Consider the following 16,378-nt stretch of genomic DNA (forward strand, 5'->3'; position numbering starts at 1 on the left):
AAGATGTCTGTGATGATTTCTATTTTTTTTTTTACCTCAAATTTTATTGATTTGGGTCTTCTCTCTTTTTCTTTTTTTAAAATTTATTTATTTATTTATTCTAACTTGTTATACATGACAGCAGAATGCATTTCAATTCATACTACACACATAGAACACAATTTATTTTAAATTTTTTATTGATTTTTTTTAGAACACAATTTTTCATGTCTCTGTTGTACACAAAGTAGAGTCCCAAGATTCATGTCTTTATACAAGTACTTAGGGTAATGATGTTCATCTCATTTCACTTCTAATCTCCATGCCCTCTCTTTTCAACTCCCTCTCCTTTGCCCTATCTAAAGTTCCACCATTTCTCTCATGCTCTCCATTATGGATCAGCATCCACATATCAGAGAAAACATTTGGCGTTTGGTTTTTTGGGATTGGCTAACTTCATTTAGCATTATATTCTTCAGCTCCATCTCTTTACCTGCATATGCCATGATTTTATTCTTTTTAATGCTGAGTAAATATTCCATTGTGTATATATACCACAGTTTCTTTATCCATTTATCTACTGAATGGCATCTAGATTGGTTCCATAATTTAGCTATTGGAAATTGAGCTGCTATAAATATTGATGCGGCTGCACTACTATAGCATGCTGTTTTTAAGTCCTTTGGGTATAAACTGAGGAGTGGGATAGCTGGGTCAAATGATGTTCCATTCCAAATTTTCCAAGAAATCTCCATACTACTTTTCATATTGGTTGCACGCATTTGCAGTCCCACAAGCAATGTATGTGTGTACCTTTCTCCCCACATACTTGCCAACACTTATTGTTGTTTGTATTCTTAATTGCTGCCATTCTGACTGGAATGAGAAGAAAGAGCAGTTTTAATTTGCATTCTCTAGTTGCTAGAGATGATGAACATTTTTTCTTATATTTGTTGATTGATTGGATAGCATCTTCTAAGAAGGGTCTGTTCAGTTCCTTGGCCCATTTATTGATTGGGTTATTTGGTTTTTTGGTGTTAAGATTTTTGAGTTCTTTATATATTCTAGAGATTAGTACTCTATCTGATGTGCATGTGGTAAAAATTTGCTTCCCTTCTGTAGGCTCTCTATTCACCTCAGTGATTGTTTCTTTTGCTGAGAAGAAGCTTTTTAGTTTGAATACATCCCATTTAATGATTAATGATTTTACTTCTTGTGCTATAGATGAGTTGGGGCCTAATCTGACATGATAAAGATTTGGGCCTACTTTTTTGTCTACTAAGCACAGACTCTCTAGTTTAATTCCTAGGTCCTTTATCCATTTTGAGTTGCATTTTGTGCATAGTGAGAGATAGGGGCTTAACTTAATTTTGTTGCATATGTATTTCAGTTTCCCCAGAATCATTTGTTGAAGAGGCTATCCTTTCTCAATGTTTTTGACATCAGTGAGATAACTGTATTTATGTAGGTTTGTCTCTGTATCCTCTATTCTGTACCATTAATCTACACGTCTATTTTGGTGCCAATACCATGCCATTTTTGTTACTATTGCTCTGTATTATAGTTTAAGGTCTGGTATAGTGATGCCACCTGCTTCACTCTTCATGCTAAGGATGCTTTAGCTATTCTGAGTCTCTTATTTTTCCAGATGACTTTTCTGACTGCTTTTTCTATTTCTGTGAGGAATATCTTGGTATTTTAATTTGGATTGCATTAAATCTGAATAGTGCTTTTGTTAGTATGGTCATTTGACAATATAATTCTGCCTATCCAAAAACAAGGGAGATCTTTCTATTTTCTAAGGTATTTTTAAATTTCTTTCTTTAGTGTTTTTTAATTTTCATTGTAGAGGTCTTTCACCTTTTTTAAATAAATAAATAAAATACTTGGTTCCCAGGTATTTTATTTTATTTTTTTTTTTTGAGGCTATTGTAAATGGGGTAGTTTTTCTAGTTCCTCTTTCAGAGAATTTGTCACTGATGTACAGAAATACTTTTGATTTATGGGTATTGATTTTATATCATGCTACTTTGCAGAATTCATTTATATGTTCTAGAGGTTTCTGGTGGAATTTTTTGGATCCTCTAGGTATAAAATAATATCATTGGCAAATAGTGATAATTCTTTTCTTATCTGTATCACTTTACTTTCTATTGTCTGTCTTATTGTTCTGGCTAGAGTATCAAGACCTGTGTTAATAGAAGTGGAGAAAGAGGACATCACAGTCTTGTTCTTGTTTTTAGAGGGAATGCTTTTATTTTTATTTTTTTCCATTTAGAATGATGTTGGTCTGGGGCATAACATAGAAAGCTTTTACAATTTTGAGATATGTTCCTGTTATCACTATTTTTTCTAGTGTTTTGAACAGGAAGGGGTGCTGTAGTTTGTCAAATGCTTTTTCTGCATCTTTTGAGATGATCATATGATTCTTATCTTTGAGTCTGTTGATGTGATGAATTACAGTTATTAAGTTCTATATGTTGAACCAACCTTGCATCCCTGGGATGAACTCCACTTGATTGTGATGCACTATCTTTTTGATACATTTTTGTATTCAATTTGCCAGAATTTTATTGATAATTTCTTCATCTATGTTCATTAGAGATATTGGTCTGAAGTTTTTTTCTTTGATGTGTCTTTGTCTGGTTTTGGAATCAAGACGATATTGGCCTCATAGAATGAGTTTGGAAGCATTCCTTCTTTTTTCTATTTCATGAAATAATTTGAGGAGTATTGGTATTAGTTCTTCTTTGAAGGTCTTGTAGAACTGTATCCATTTGGTCCTGGGATTTTTGTGGTTGGTAGGCTTCTGAAAGTATCTTCTAATTCATTGCTTGAAATTGATCTGTTTAACTTGTGTATATCATCCTAACTCAGTTTGAGCAAGTCATGTGACTCTAGAAATGATCAATTCCTTTGATATTTTGTGTTTTTTTTTTAGTACAAATTTTCAAAATAATTCCTAATTATCTTCTGTATTTCTGTAGTGTCTGTCATTATATTTTCCCTTTTCATCACAGGGGTTAGGAATTTGAGTTTTCTCTCTCCTCTTTGTTAGCATGGCTAAGGGTTTATCAATTTTATTTATTTTTTCAAAGAATCAACTTTTTGTTTTGGTCAGTTTTTTCAATTGTTTCTTTTGTTTCAATATCATTGATTTCAACTCTGATTTTAATTATTTCCTGTCTTCTACTACTTTGGGTATTGGCTTGTTCTTCTTTTTTCTAGGGCTTTGAGATGTAATGTTAGGTGATTTATTAGTTGACTTTTTCTTCATTTAAGGAATGAGCTCCATGCAATAAACTTTCCTCTTAGAACTGCTTTCATAGTGTCCCAGAGATTTTGACATGTTGTGTCAGTATTCTTATTTACCTCTAAGAATTTTTAATCACCTCTTTGATGTATTTTACAACCCTTTGTTAATTCAATATTTAGTCTCCAGGTGTTGGAGTAGCTTCTATTTTTTATTGCATCATTGATTTCTAATTTCATTCCATTATGATCTAGTAGAATACAGGGTAGTATCTCTACTTTTTTTGTATTTGCTAAGAGTTGTTTTGTGGCATAATATATGGTCTATTTCAGAGAAGGATCCATGTGCTCCTGAGAAGAAACTATTCACTTGTTGATGAATGAAATATTCTATATATGTCTGTTAAGTTATTGATTGTATTATTGAGTTCTATAGTTTTTTTGTTTAGCTTTTTTTTGGAAGATCTATCCAAACAAAAGGTGCGTTAAAGTCACCTAGAATTATTGTGTTGTGTTCTACTTGACTCTTGAACTTGAGAAGACTTTAATGAACATAGATGCTCCATTGTTTGGGCATATATATTTATAGTTGTTAAGTCTTGTTGAGGCATAGTTCCCTTAAGCAATATGAAATGTCCTTCTTTATCCCTTTTGATTAACTTTGGCTTAAAGTCTACTTTATTTGATATGAAGATGGAAACCCCTGCTTGTGAGTGGTATGATTTTTCCCAACTTTTCACTTTCGGTCTGTGGATGTCTTTTCCTTTGAAATGAGTCTCTTGGAGGCAGCATACTGTTGGGTCTTACTTTTTAATCCAATCTGCCTTTTGATTGGTGAGTTTAGGCCATTAACATTTAGGATTATTATTGAGACATGATTTGTATTCCCAGACATTTTTGTTTATTTTTGGTATTTAACATGACTTGGTTTTGCCTTTGATTAGTATTTCCTTTAGTGTAGTACCTCCCTCTGCTAATTTTCATCATGGTTTTTCATTTTCTCATTGTGGGATATTTTGCTGAGGATGTTCTGTAATGCAGGCTTTCTAGTTGTAAATTCTTTTAACTTTTGTTTACTTTGGAAGGTTTTTATTTCATCATCAAATCTAAAGCCTAATTTTGCTGCATATAAGATTCTTGGTTGGCATCCATTTTCTTTCAGAACTTGGTATATGTTGTTCCAGGATCTTCTAGCTTTCAGGGTCTGGGTTGAAAAATCTGCACATAATCTAATTGGTTTTTCTGTATATGTAATCTGATTCCTTTTTCTCATGGTTTTTAATATTTTCTCCTTATTCTGTATGTTAGGCATTTTCATTATAATAGGGCTTGTTGTAAATCTGTTGTAATTTTGTATATTTGGTGTCCTATAAGCCTCTTGTATTTGATTTTCTAAGTCATTCTTCACATTTGGAAATTTTTCTGATATTATTTCATTGAATAGATTTTTAATTCCTTCGGTTTGGAAGTCTATGCCTCCCTCTATCCCGTTTATTCTTAAATTTGCTCTTTTATGCTATCCCATAATTCTTGAATGTTCTGCTCATGGTTTCTCACTATCTTCACTGTGTGGTTAACATTCTTTTCAAGATTATATATTTTGTCTTCATTGTCTGAGGTCTTGTATTCCAAGTGGTCTAATCTGTTGGTGACGCTTTCTATTAAGCTTTTAATTAAGTTTATGGTTTCTTTAATTTCAAGGATTTCTGTTTGTTTTTTTCAGAATCTCTATCTCCTTATTGAAGTAATCTTTTTTCTTTCTGAATTTGCCTATGTAACTTTTTATCAAAATGATATTTTACTGATATTTTACTATAATTCTTTAATTCACAGAACATTTTGATTATGTCCATCCTGAACCCCTTCTCTGTCATTTCTTCTGTTGTGCTGGCCATGATTCTAATAATGTAATATCTTGGTTTGTTTGGGACACTTTCTTCCCTTGTTTTTTTCATGTTGTTTGTGTGTCTTCCTTTCTAGTAAGGATCCGAGGTATTACAGTTTTCAGCATATAGGTTTATAGTGTCCCTGCAGGTTTCCAATACCTCTCCTTTAAGAGAGAGAACAATGTGAACAGATCCCAATACAAACAATATATGTTTATGGTTTTGTCACCATATACCAAAATGGTGAGTTCAATCATTATCTACAATATAAACAATAGGTTTGCAAAAGTGTCTACAGTTTCTGACTGTGGACAAGGAACAAGGGTGAGATGTAGGATGAGATGTTGAGGGGGTAGGAGGTGAGGATATAGAGTTATTAGATCTTAGAGAGCGTGAAAGAGGAATCTCAAGAAGTTGGTTAGTAGCTGGAGAAGAGAAAGAAAATGATTTGGGGGAGACAAGTAAGTAGAAAGACAGTAGAGTACAAAAACACCAACAAATATAAATATTAAGAAAAGCAAAAATAGGAGATAAAAGAATATACAGCACTACTATAATATACTATTCAGACATCCCAGTCCTCAGTAACCTCACTCATGAAAAGCACTTGGTTTCACAAATTTTGGGGATGTGAGGGCAGGAAAAGAGAGAGAAAGAGGAAAAAATTAATGTCGAAGGAAGATACAAGGAGTGTTTTTGTTGGAGATGATTATCTTTCCTGCTTCCCTTCTCATCCAGTAGGTGGGGTTGTCTGTGTTTGCTGGTGTCTCCACCCTCGGGTTGGTGAAAGTTATTAGGGTGGGAGGGTTGGTCTTGGGGGTGTACCCCCTGGAGGTGGGTTATAGCACTTGCCAGTTCCTGATGGGAGACTACCCGCTAAGGATCTCCTTTGGGGCCCGCTCATGTGATATGGGTGCCTAGTCTTATCTCCTTATATCATCTGTAGACCTTGCAATTCCTAGTGTGCAAGCCGTATCACTCCCTCCCTCCCTCCCTTTCTATTTCCCAATCAAGTACCCTTCTCTCCGAGGGTCTTGTGGGCTGTGCTCTGGGGGCTGTGAACCTGTCACAGACAGCTATTTTATATTGGGCAGTTCAGGACCTGGTTTTGCAACCTATTTTTGCAACCTAAGACCAGCCACATAGCTGCAGGCACTGTGCCTGGTTAGTGGTTGCCGTAGAGAAGCAGGAGTTGGGGACTTTTGGCCCCAGCCAGTGTTCGAAGCTGGAAGTTGTCTGGACTAAAGATGGACACAAAGGTTTTCCAAGATGGAGGGGCAGTTTTCAGCTATGAGGTGTTGGGTGGTATGGGGCTGGGTTGTGTCATTGAGCTGTGCTTTCAGAGATGCAGCCCTGTGGCATGCAGTATTGTGGCTGGCAGCTGTCTCCACTCCCAGGGCTGTGTCCCCAAGTGTAGGCTACCACATGTAAGGGACTGTGGCAGTGGTTGCAGTGCCCCAAGATGGAGGCCAGCAGAAGAACCCCATGTTGGTAGATAAGGGCATACACAGGAGTGGCGGCCAGAGTTCCTGCATATGGGCTGCGGCCAGTTGTCCTGCGTGGGTGCTAATGCTGGTGGTCCTACTCAGGCACTTGGAGGAATGGTGGGAGTCCTGGGCTGACGCTGAGGCGTGGATACCTGTGTGGCATGTTGGCTATGATTCCTGCACAAGAGCAGCTGTCGGGGGTCCTGTAGTCACTCACAGAGAAACAGTATTCCCATTACTTGATTCCAGGTCCTGGAGTGACACAGAATGCAGCCTCCCTCTACCTTGCCATCTTGGATCTCCCCTCTTTTTCTTTTGGTTAGTTTGACTAAGGGCTTATAATCTCATTTATCTTTTCAAAGAACCAACTCTTTGTTTCATTCATCCTTGGTATTTTTTTTTTTATTCTCAAGTTCATTGATTTCAGCTCTGATCTTTACACACACACACACACACACACACACACACACACACACACATAGTAGTCAATGGGCCATCATTTTATTTATTTATATGCAGTGCTGAGAATTGAATCCAGTGCCTCACACATGCTAGGCAAGTGCTCTACCACTGAGCCACAACCCCAGCCCTCAGCTCTGATCTTAATTATAAGCTTATTATGTTTTTTGGTTTTTGTTTTTAAGGGCCTTGAGATTCATTATTAGGTTGTTTATTTGGGAACCTTCTGGCTTTCTTATGTAGGCACTCACAGGTGTAAACTTTCCTATTAGAACTGCCTTCATAGTGTCCCAGAAGTTCTAGTGTGTTGTGTCACTATTCTCACATGAGTCTATGAATTTTTTGACTTCTCTCTTGATTTATTCTATCACTCATCCATCATTCAAAAGAATATTATTCAATCTTCATATGTTTCAATAGTTCCTCTAGGGTTTGGTCATGTTGATTTCTAATTTCATTCTATTATCATCTGATAAGTGCAGGGAATTATCTTTTTTTTTTTATTTTCTAAGACTTGCTTTGTGGCCTAAAACATGGTCTAATTTAAAGAAGGTTTTCTGAATCCCTGAGAATAGTGTATTCAGCCATTGTTAGATGAAGTATTCTATAGATGTCTATTAATTCTATTTGATTTATAATATTTTTCAGGTCCAGAGAGCCTTTACTGAATTTTTGTTTGGATGACCTGTTTAATGGTGAGAGAGGTACATCACCAATATTATTGTACTGGGATCTATGTGGTACTTCAATTTGAGTAGTGTTTCTTTTATGTAATTAGTTGCATCTACTTTGGAGACATGTATTTATAATTGTTATATCTTCTTGTTGAAATGTCCCTTTTAGCAATATGAAGTGACCTTGTCTCTTCTGATTAACTTTGGCGTAAGGTGTCTCTTGTAAACAATATTAGTTGAGCCTTGTTTTTTAATTCATTCTGCCACCCTCTGTCTTTTAATTGGAGAGTTGAGACCATTTACACGCAATGTTATTATAGAGAGATGTTTATTAATTCCTGTCATTTTGATTTATTTATCATGTTTAATTTGGTCCTGTTTCTTATTTGTTTAGCTACTCTTTGTATGAGACTTTTTTTGTGAGCTCTGAGATTTGTTTTTTATTTCTTCTCTGTGCAGTATTTCTTTAAGTTCTATAGTGCCAGTTTAGTAGTCATGAATTCTTTAAGTTTCTACTTATCTTGGAAAGCTTTTATTTAATCTTAAATTTTGAATGATTGTTTTGCTGGATATAGCAGTCTTGGTTGACAGTTATTTTCTTCCAGGACTTGGAACACATTGGTCCAAGCCCTCCTGGGCTTATAGTTTGTGCTGAGAAATCAGAAGTGATTCTGATTGGCTTGCCTCTAAATATGACCTAACATTTTTCTCTTGAGGCTTTTAAAATGTGTAATGAGAGGTTCTTTTTTGATTTTTGTCTACTTGGGGTTCTAAACACTAACTGCATCTGGATATCCATCTCATTCTGAAGCTTTGGAAAAGTTTCTATTATTTTCCTGAAGAGTTTATCCATACTTTGAATTGTGCAGAGGGGAATGAGGATAAAGGAGGGGCTGTGGAGATGGGAAGGATGGTGGAATAAGACAGACATTATTACCCTATATACATGTATGATTACATTATTGGTGTGACTCTGCACCATGTACAGCCAGAGGAGTGAAAAATTGTGCTCCATTTGTGTACAATGTGTCAAAAGTGCATTATACTGTCATGTATAACTAATTAGAACAAATTTTAAAAATTAAAAAAAAGAGTTTATCCCATTAACACTACTCAATTCCAATGATTCTTATATTTGGTCTCCACACATTGCTCCAGAGTTCTTGTGTATTCTGTTCATCATTGCTTTTTTTTTTTTTTAATACTGTCTGATTGTTTGAGTCTGGCCCCTTTGTCTTCCAGCTCTGAGGTTCTGTCTTCAGTATGGTCTACTCTATTAGAGAGACTTTCAATTGAACATTTTATTTGATTTGTTCATTTCCAAGATTTCTGTTTGATTTATTTTCAATGCTTCTACCTCCTTATTGATTTTTTCATTCATATTCTGAGCTGACTTCCTTAATTCATTCAGTTGTTTTTCTGTGTTCTGCTGCGCCCCTCCCCTGACTCAGGCAAAGGCAAGTCCCTACTGAGGTGGATGGCGCAAGGCATCCATCCTCTGGAGGAGTGCAGCATGTTTCTGGGAATGGGCTCGTTTGTTTTTGCATTCCTGTTAATAAGTATTGTTGCGACTTCTCATATGACCATTAAGTATGAAGGAAAAAAACATGACTTTTCTAATTAATGCAACTACTTCTAAAGAATAAATCTGTTTGCTCTAAATGCATTGATTCAGCTGTGGAATGTAAATTGTTAATGTTTAATGAGAAACCCCTTGTAGGAAAAACAGTCAAGGAAGTTTTTGAGAAATTAAATTAAAAATATAGAGAAGGGCTGAGGATGTGGCTCAAGCGATATCGCGCTCGCCTGGCATGCGTGTGGCCCGGGTTCGATCCTCAGCACCACATACAAAAAAAGATGTGTTTGCCGAAAACTAAAAATAAATAAATAAATAAATATTAAAAAATATAGAGAAGAAAAATTAATATTAAGAAGGCAGATTAGTGCTTGGTACTGGGCAACTTATTCTTGTTCCTGTGCACAATGGTTTGGTGCTCTTACTCTTGTTTGATTAAAATTAGTAGCCTCTCTTTTCAAGTTAACCACTTGTCATAAGCACAGTGCCACTTCTAGTCAGTAAGTCAAGAAAGAATAGTCAAGATATAGGCCAATTGTCTGGGACATCTCTAACTATTATTAAAAGCTATCTAAGCGGAAACAGCTCAAAGCAAAACTTGAACTGAAAGTAAAAATGTTTGCTCATGCATAAGCCAAGATACATTCTTCTTATCTAATTGTAGCCACACAAAATTTTGTTTCTTTGAATAATGATTCCTGTTTTGTAACCACAAAATACTGTGAGCCTGCCAAAATGAAAAGTATATATGATTAACTTCACAAGAATCAGATTCAGCACCTTCACTCTTGTGTCTGTGTTGTTTCTCTGCCGCCTTTTGCCGACTCCTCACCTGAGACCCCCTGCCAGTGCTAGACACCGATAGTGTTCTCTTAGAATTCATTGATTATTTTTATAATTATTCTTTGGAATTTCTTATCTGATATTTAATCCACTTCAATATTTTGGGGGTAATTTGCTGGTGAATTATGACCTTTAGGAAGTATCCTGTTAGCTCACTTTTTTATATTTCTTGTATTCATGTGTTGGGTTTTATGCATTTGTTGAAAGGGACTTATCGTCCACTATTTTTTGCAGACCTTTGTAAAGCACAGTCCTCACTTTGCCAAAGTGTCTGAGAGTAATCTGGATTGAGACTTCCCTACAGGTGTGGTATCCACTGGCTTTGTGTTATTTCTCTGTTTTTGCTATAGCAAAGCTCTCTGTAGGTGGAACCTGGTGGCCCAACCCTAGTGTTTCTACTTGGAAGCCTGGTCATTAGCTTGGGTTTTGTCTCTTTTATTCTATTAAAGTATAGCTGGAGATTAGGTGTCATTAATTTGAATGTTGAGCAAGGTGTACTATCTTTTGGCTGAGTCTAGTTTAGCAGCAGAGTCTTTACCCTGTAAACTTGTAGTGTCTCTGTAGCTTCCCAGCACTTCTCTCCTCTAGTTTTTTAGTGTATTTTTCTTGCTTGCTTCAGGCCTCTACTTTGCTTCCTCAATGACAGTAATGACAACCTTTTTGAGTATAAAAAATAACTGCATGGCACCATGATACGAGTGATAAAAAAAATGTATGGACACATTCTCTGAAAGGAGAAAGGAAGTGACCCATGTTCTCTGTGGGAACAGGAAAGACTTCACAAAGGAGGATCCATCCAACTTAGTTACAAAGGTTAAACTAGAGCTTGCCAGGCAGAGAGAACAGCACTCCAGGTGAAGGGAGAAGAGACAAAAAGATATGGTTTAACACTTTCTGGCAAGGTGCAAAGTACTAAAACAAGGATGTGCAATATGCACAGCCCACAGAAATGTCCATGTGGCATTTCTTATTTCAGCTACATTTTTTGCCGGAGTGTGGAGATGAACAAGTCTGATTTAAAGCGTGGCTGTAACTTTATCCTCTAAAATAATGATCGGATTGTTCAAAGCTTCAACTCTTTCTTTCTAGCCTTACTTAGGTTTGAAGACTCATCCTAACATATAATCTTGTCCTGAAAGTAACCATATGGATGAGGTAAAGTACAGATATATTTCCTAGGAGAAGTCAAGGTACTGATCAGTTAGGATAGAATTGTCCAATGTCTTACAAACTAGAAACTCTGGGGTCGAGGAAGAGTCAAGGTTTTAAGATCAATGGTATTTTCCTATTTAATTGACAGCAACACCCAGTCCCGGCTATTGCACATCATGAAGTGGCTATACGTCCATCATGGAGTATTTTTCACTTATTATGCAGAGTTACTACCTCCTGTGGTAACACAGTTACTAAAACACACCTCTTCCCAAGACAACTTGCTAGAACTATTGTCTGCATCAAAGGGTGACTTTATGCACTGTGACTTCAGTTGGGTCAGCCACCTAGGTTCTCTGTGTATTTTCAGATGGCCAGCCTTTAAGTGATTCTTTCACAAAAACAGAGTTGCCCCAGGTAGAACCTTTGTTTTACCACTGCACCCAATGGACTCTGTCTACATAAGTTCTTTCCTTTCTGAACTATTTTGTCCTTTTTGACTATCTCAAGCCTCACATGAATCTATTCTAAATACTATAGAGTTCAGATTGGTGTTATCGTTGAATGCACAATTTCATCTCCTGAGACTTTTTTGTATATAAATATGGCCTAAATTCTTGAGTCTGATGAAAGATTTTTTTTTTTTTGTATTTTGGTGCACATGAAAATGCTTTACTTGATTTTAAGCAAGCCAGGCTCCCACCTTCATCCTGTGTTTCTCGAAGCACAGCATGCTCACCTGGTATGTTCTTGTTTCAGGTTGTTCTCCTTTAGTAGCCTCACTTCTTTTACTCTGATTAGTAATCTTCAGAGTGAAGTGTGAGTGTAGTAGTTACTTTTATGTCTGAGCTCTCTCCATATCAATGGGCCTTTGAAGTTTTTTTAATTATTTAACATCGTCATGGAGTAAAACTTATTTTGGACTAAAGATACAGTCAATATGGTGGTTATTTAGTCCCATCCCCCACTTTTTAAAGATCTCCAAAAGATTTAAAGTTGTATCAGGGTATCCTCTAAGTGAGATGCCAAAGCTTTCAAAGAATATATGTTACATATATTTTCGAGATAGGGGTCTTACTATGTTGACAATGGCCTTAAACTCTTGGGCTCAAGTGCTCTTCCTGTCTCAGCTTCCCAAATTTCTGGGTCTGCAATCATGCTCCACACCCAGTTTAGGATTTCTAAGAATCTTAAGATTGTATACTATAGCAGGTGTATACCATTGCATGCAGGCCAAGGTAGAGAACAGCTTATCTGAGGGAAAAAATATATGGGTATGGATTTTGTCTATTGAAGTGGATTATAACTTAATATATAAGAAACCTAGTAGTTTTAAAAGCAATCTTACTAGATTGAACTTTAAGTGATGGGAGTAGCATAAAATGTAAACAGGGTTTTGAACCTTTAAACTTTGGCCAGGAAATAGGTGGAAAAGATTATACGTTTGGGAACATGGACCACTCACTGTCATGGAAAAGAAAGGATGTTTCAGAAGGTGGAGCCAAAAGAAGAATTACTTCCAGGAAATAGGATTTTTGGAGAAACAGATGACATGTGTCTAAATTACAGAATCTCTATGCACCAAGGACTACTATGTAACTCTTATTTTCTCTCTTTATGAATGAGAGATAGTTATCCTATCTCTGTCTCACCACTGTATGTTTGGTATAAGGAGGGCACATAACTTATCTCCTTAATATGCAGATCTTTAGATTGAGAGGTGTCATACTTGAGAAGACTCATTAAAGGAGCCTAAATTCTACCTGGACCTGATTTAAATGATAGGATCCTGGTGTTCTGATGCAGTAACAGTCTGGAGTTCTGGAGAGGCAGTAAGTATATCTTACATGTGGGATAAACAATTGATGAATATAGGGTGAACTGTTGTAGATTTTAAATGGACAAAAGGTCTTTGACACTTTTCCCCTTAATAGGTAGAGTCTATAGCTCTCCATCTCTTGAATTTGGATAGGCTCTGAGTTTTTTGACCAATAAAATATATGGCACTACCCATACATTTACATTGGGATTGAGATTTCAACATAGAAATGTGGTGTGGAGGAAGTAAAATCCAGTCCATAACAGTGACCTCTGTGAAGAGTATTAGAAACAATACCCTTTTTATGATTGTCATATTCCTTACTTCAATTAACTACCTTCTCCCAAAATCACTTTTTTTTTTGCTTTAAGCATTTGTCTTTGGAAGAAATTAAAACAGGATAGCATTTTTTATATTTACCCACTTACTTGCTATATTTAGTATTCACAAATTTTTAGTGAGCCAAGTTTGCATTAGGTGTTTTATGTCCTTGTCTGAGGAACTTCATTTAATATTGCTTGTAGTTCAGATCTTCTGGAAACAGAATGTTTTAGCTTCTTTTGTCTGAAAAGAGCTTTATTTTGCCTCATTTTCAAAGGATACTTTTGCAGAATATATATTTTTGTTTGACAGTTTTTTCATTGTTTCCTGCTTTCATAGTTTCAGAGAAACTGGTGTTTCCTCCCCCCCCCCCGCCCCCCAGGCAGTGCCTTCCCCCGTCCCTCTGGCTGCATTTAAGCTTTTCTCATTTTTTTTTAAACACTGATTTTCAGCAACTTGATTATAATATGCCTTGGTCGTGATGTATGTATTAGGGGTTTTGAGCTTCTTGTATTTCCAGGTTTTTAGTTTTCATCACATTTTGAAAATTGTAAGCTTCACCTGTTTTTTCTTCCCCTTCTTACTCTTCTGCAATTCAAACTATAGACTCATACCACTAGATATTATAGCACCATTAACAGATCAATGTTACTTTGTGTTATATTTTTTCCTCTAAACTTTGCCTCTTTGCTTATCTTGGATAGCTTCAGTTGCCATGTCTTTACATTCTCTTATCTTGTCTTCCAGAATGCCTAAGTTAGTATTTACCCTATCCGCAAACTTTTAATTTCATATATTTTTAGCTCTATAAATTCAATATACAGTTGCACCTCAACTTGATAAGTTTAAATTCTGCTGTACCCATCTTATATTGAAAATACCATAAATCAAAAACACATTAAATGGGCTGTGGCTGTGGCTGTGGCTCAGCAGTAGCACACTTGCCTGGCATATGTGAGGCACTGGGTTCGATTCTCAGCATCACATATAAATACATAAACAAAATAAAGGTCTATCAACAACTAAAAAAGAGCATATTAAATACATGTTTCCTACTGAATATCATAGCTTAACTCAGCCTTCCTGAAACATGCTTCAGGACACTTTGAATAGCTTACAACTGGGAATCTTGAGGGAGTAATCTGTCACATATCATTAGACTGGGAAAAGATCAAGTTCACATTTCAAAGCATGGTTTCTACTGAATACATATTTTAAAGAGGAAAACTTACAAGTTGAATCATGATAAGTCTGGGACTGTCCATAGTTTTTTTTTTTTTTTTAGCATCTCCTTTTACTGTTTTTCCCCCTACTGTTTTAAGTACCACACCAATTAATTCAATTATGCCTGTCATTATTGAGTCTGTTTCTTTTGACTGATATTCCTCTGAGTATGAGTGACATTTTCTGTGTTCTCATGTCTAGTTATTTTCTAGTGCTAGATATTGTCAAAAGCAATTTCAAAAATCAGCAGAGAAAATTCCATTCAGTTTCAAGGCCTGACCATAATCCTGGCTCAAAGTTATGCTTTCCTCACTTGTAGCTCTCAGGTTTTACCTAGAGATCTGCCCTTCAAAAAACAGTTTTTTTTTCTTTTTCTATATCTGTCACTTTCTTTACAATATTTTAAAGTTTTTTTTTCTCCTTCTTATCCTCTTTCTTCAATATATACTTCTAGTATATCTATTCTCCCTTGGGCCTGTTATAATTATGTTAATTTAAGAGATGTTTACCTGTTTCAGTGTCATTCCTGAATTCATGCAGGTCCTGTTATACATCTTCCAACTGTCCATTCCTACAAATTTTTAAATTTCCAATTCCTGTCTTTCATTAATGCAGTTGCTAGTTTCATTAATATTAATCCAAGTTGGAATGCATTGAGTTACCATTTTCCTATTTCATTACTTTATTTATGGAGTGGCTCTACATGTTTAAAAAATTTGTATAGAGATGTATATTTGTATAATAAATGTATATTTGTATGTTTGTATAGTAAATTTGTATAGAGATGAATCCCCACCACCACAGTACAAACCCTATACATGTAATCACAGTAGCATGTATTCCTATACACAAGAAGATGACTTGGGGGCATGTTACTGATTTTTAGTTCGGGAGCACAATGTTTTATTTGTAATATAAAGATGAATTTATTTATTTATTGTTTTAAAAGTATCTTTGAAGGGATAATTGTCTCTTTTGGGTTTGACTTGATAAATAGGGCCCTTATTTATATTCACTTGTTTTTCCCCTTTATCAATAAGCCTCTAAGGAACATTATCTCTTCCTTTGATGCTTCCCTTTTTCTCAGAGCTAATTTCTCAACTTTCATGTATAAAGATGTAAAATTTCCAAGCCCTTCTTTTTGTTTTTAAAATACTTTTTAGTTTAGATGAACACACAGTATCTTTATTTATTTATTTATTTATTTAGTTTTAGGTGGACACAATATCTTTATTTTACATTTATATGGTGCTGAGGATTGAACCCAGTGTCTTGTGCATGCTCGGTGAGCTCTCTACCACTGATCCACAACTCCAGGCCCTATTTATTTTTTATTACGTGGTGCTGAGGATCGAACCCAGTGCCTCACACATGCAAGGCAAGCTCTCTACCACTGAGCCCCAGCCCCAGCCCCTTTTTAAATATATATATATTTTTAGTTGTTGATGGGCCTTTATTTTATTTATTTATATGCAGTGTTGAGAATCAAACCCAGTGTCTCACATGTGCTAGGCAAGTGCTCTCCCACTGAGCTACAACTCCAGCCCCCAAGTCCTTATTTTCTATAGTAGCCAGAGTTATGACCTCTTCTGTTTCACCATTCAAAATGAGACCCTCTGCTGAATTCAAGTTCATATTGTATCACTACAGTAGAACCTGTCAGCACTACTGTGTATCCCACTTCCAAACAATCTTTTTCTTTTGAA

Source organism: Ictidomys tridecemlineatus, chromosome 1 (assembly GCF_052094955.1).
Source record: "Ictidomys tridecemlineatus isolate mIctTri1 chromosome 1, mIctTri1.hap1, whole genome shotgun sequence".
In the NCBI taxonomy this organism is placed as follows: domain Eukaryota; kingdom Metazoa; phylum Chordata; class Mammalia; order Rodentia; family Sciuridae; genus Ictidomys; species Ictidomys tridecemlineatus.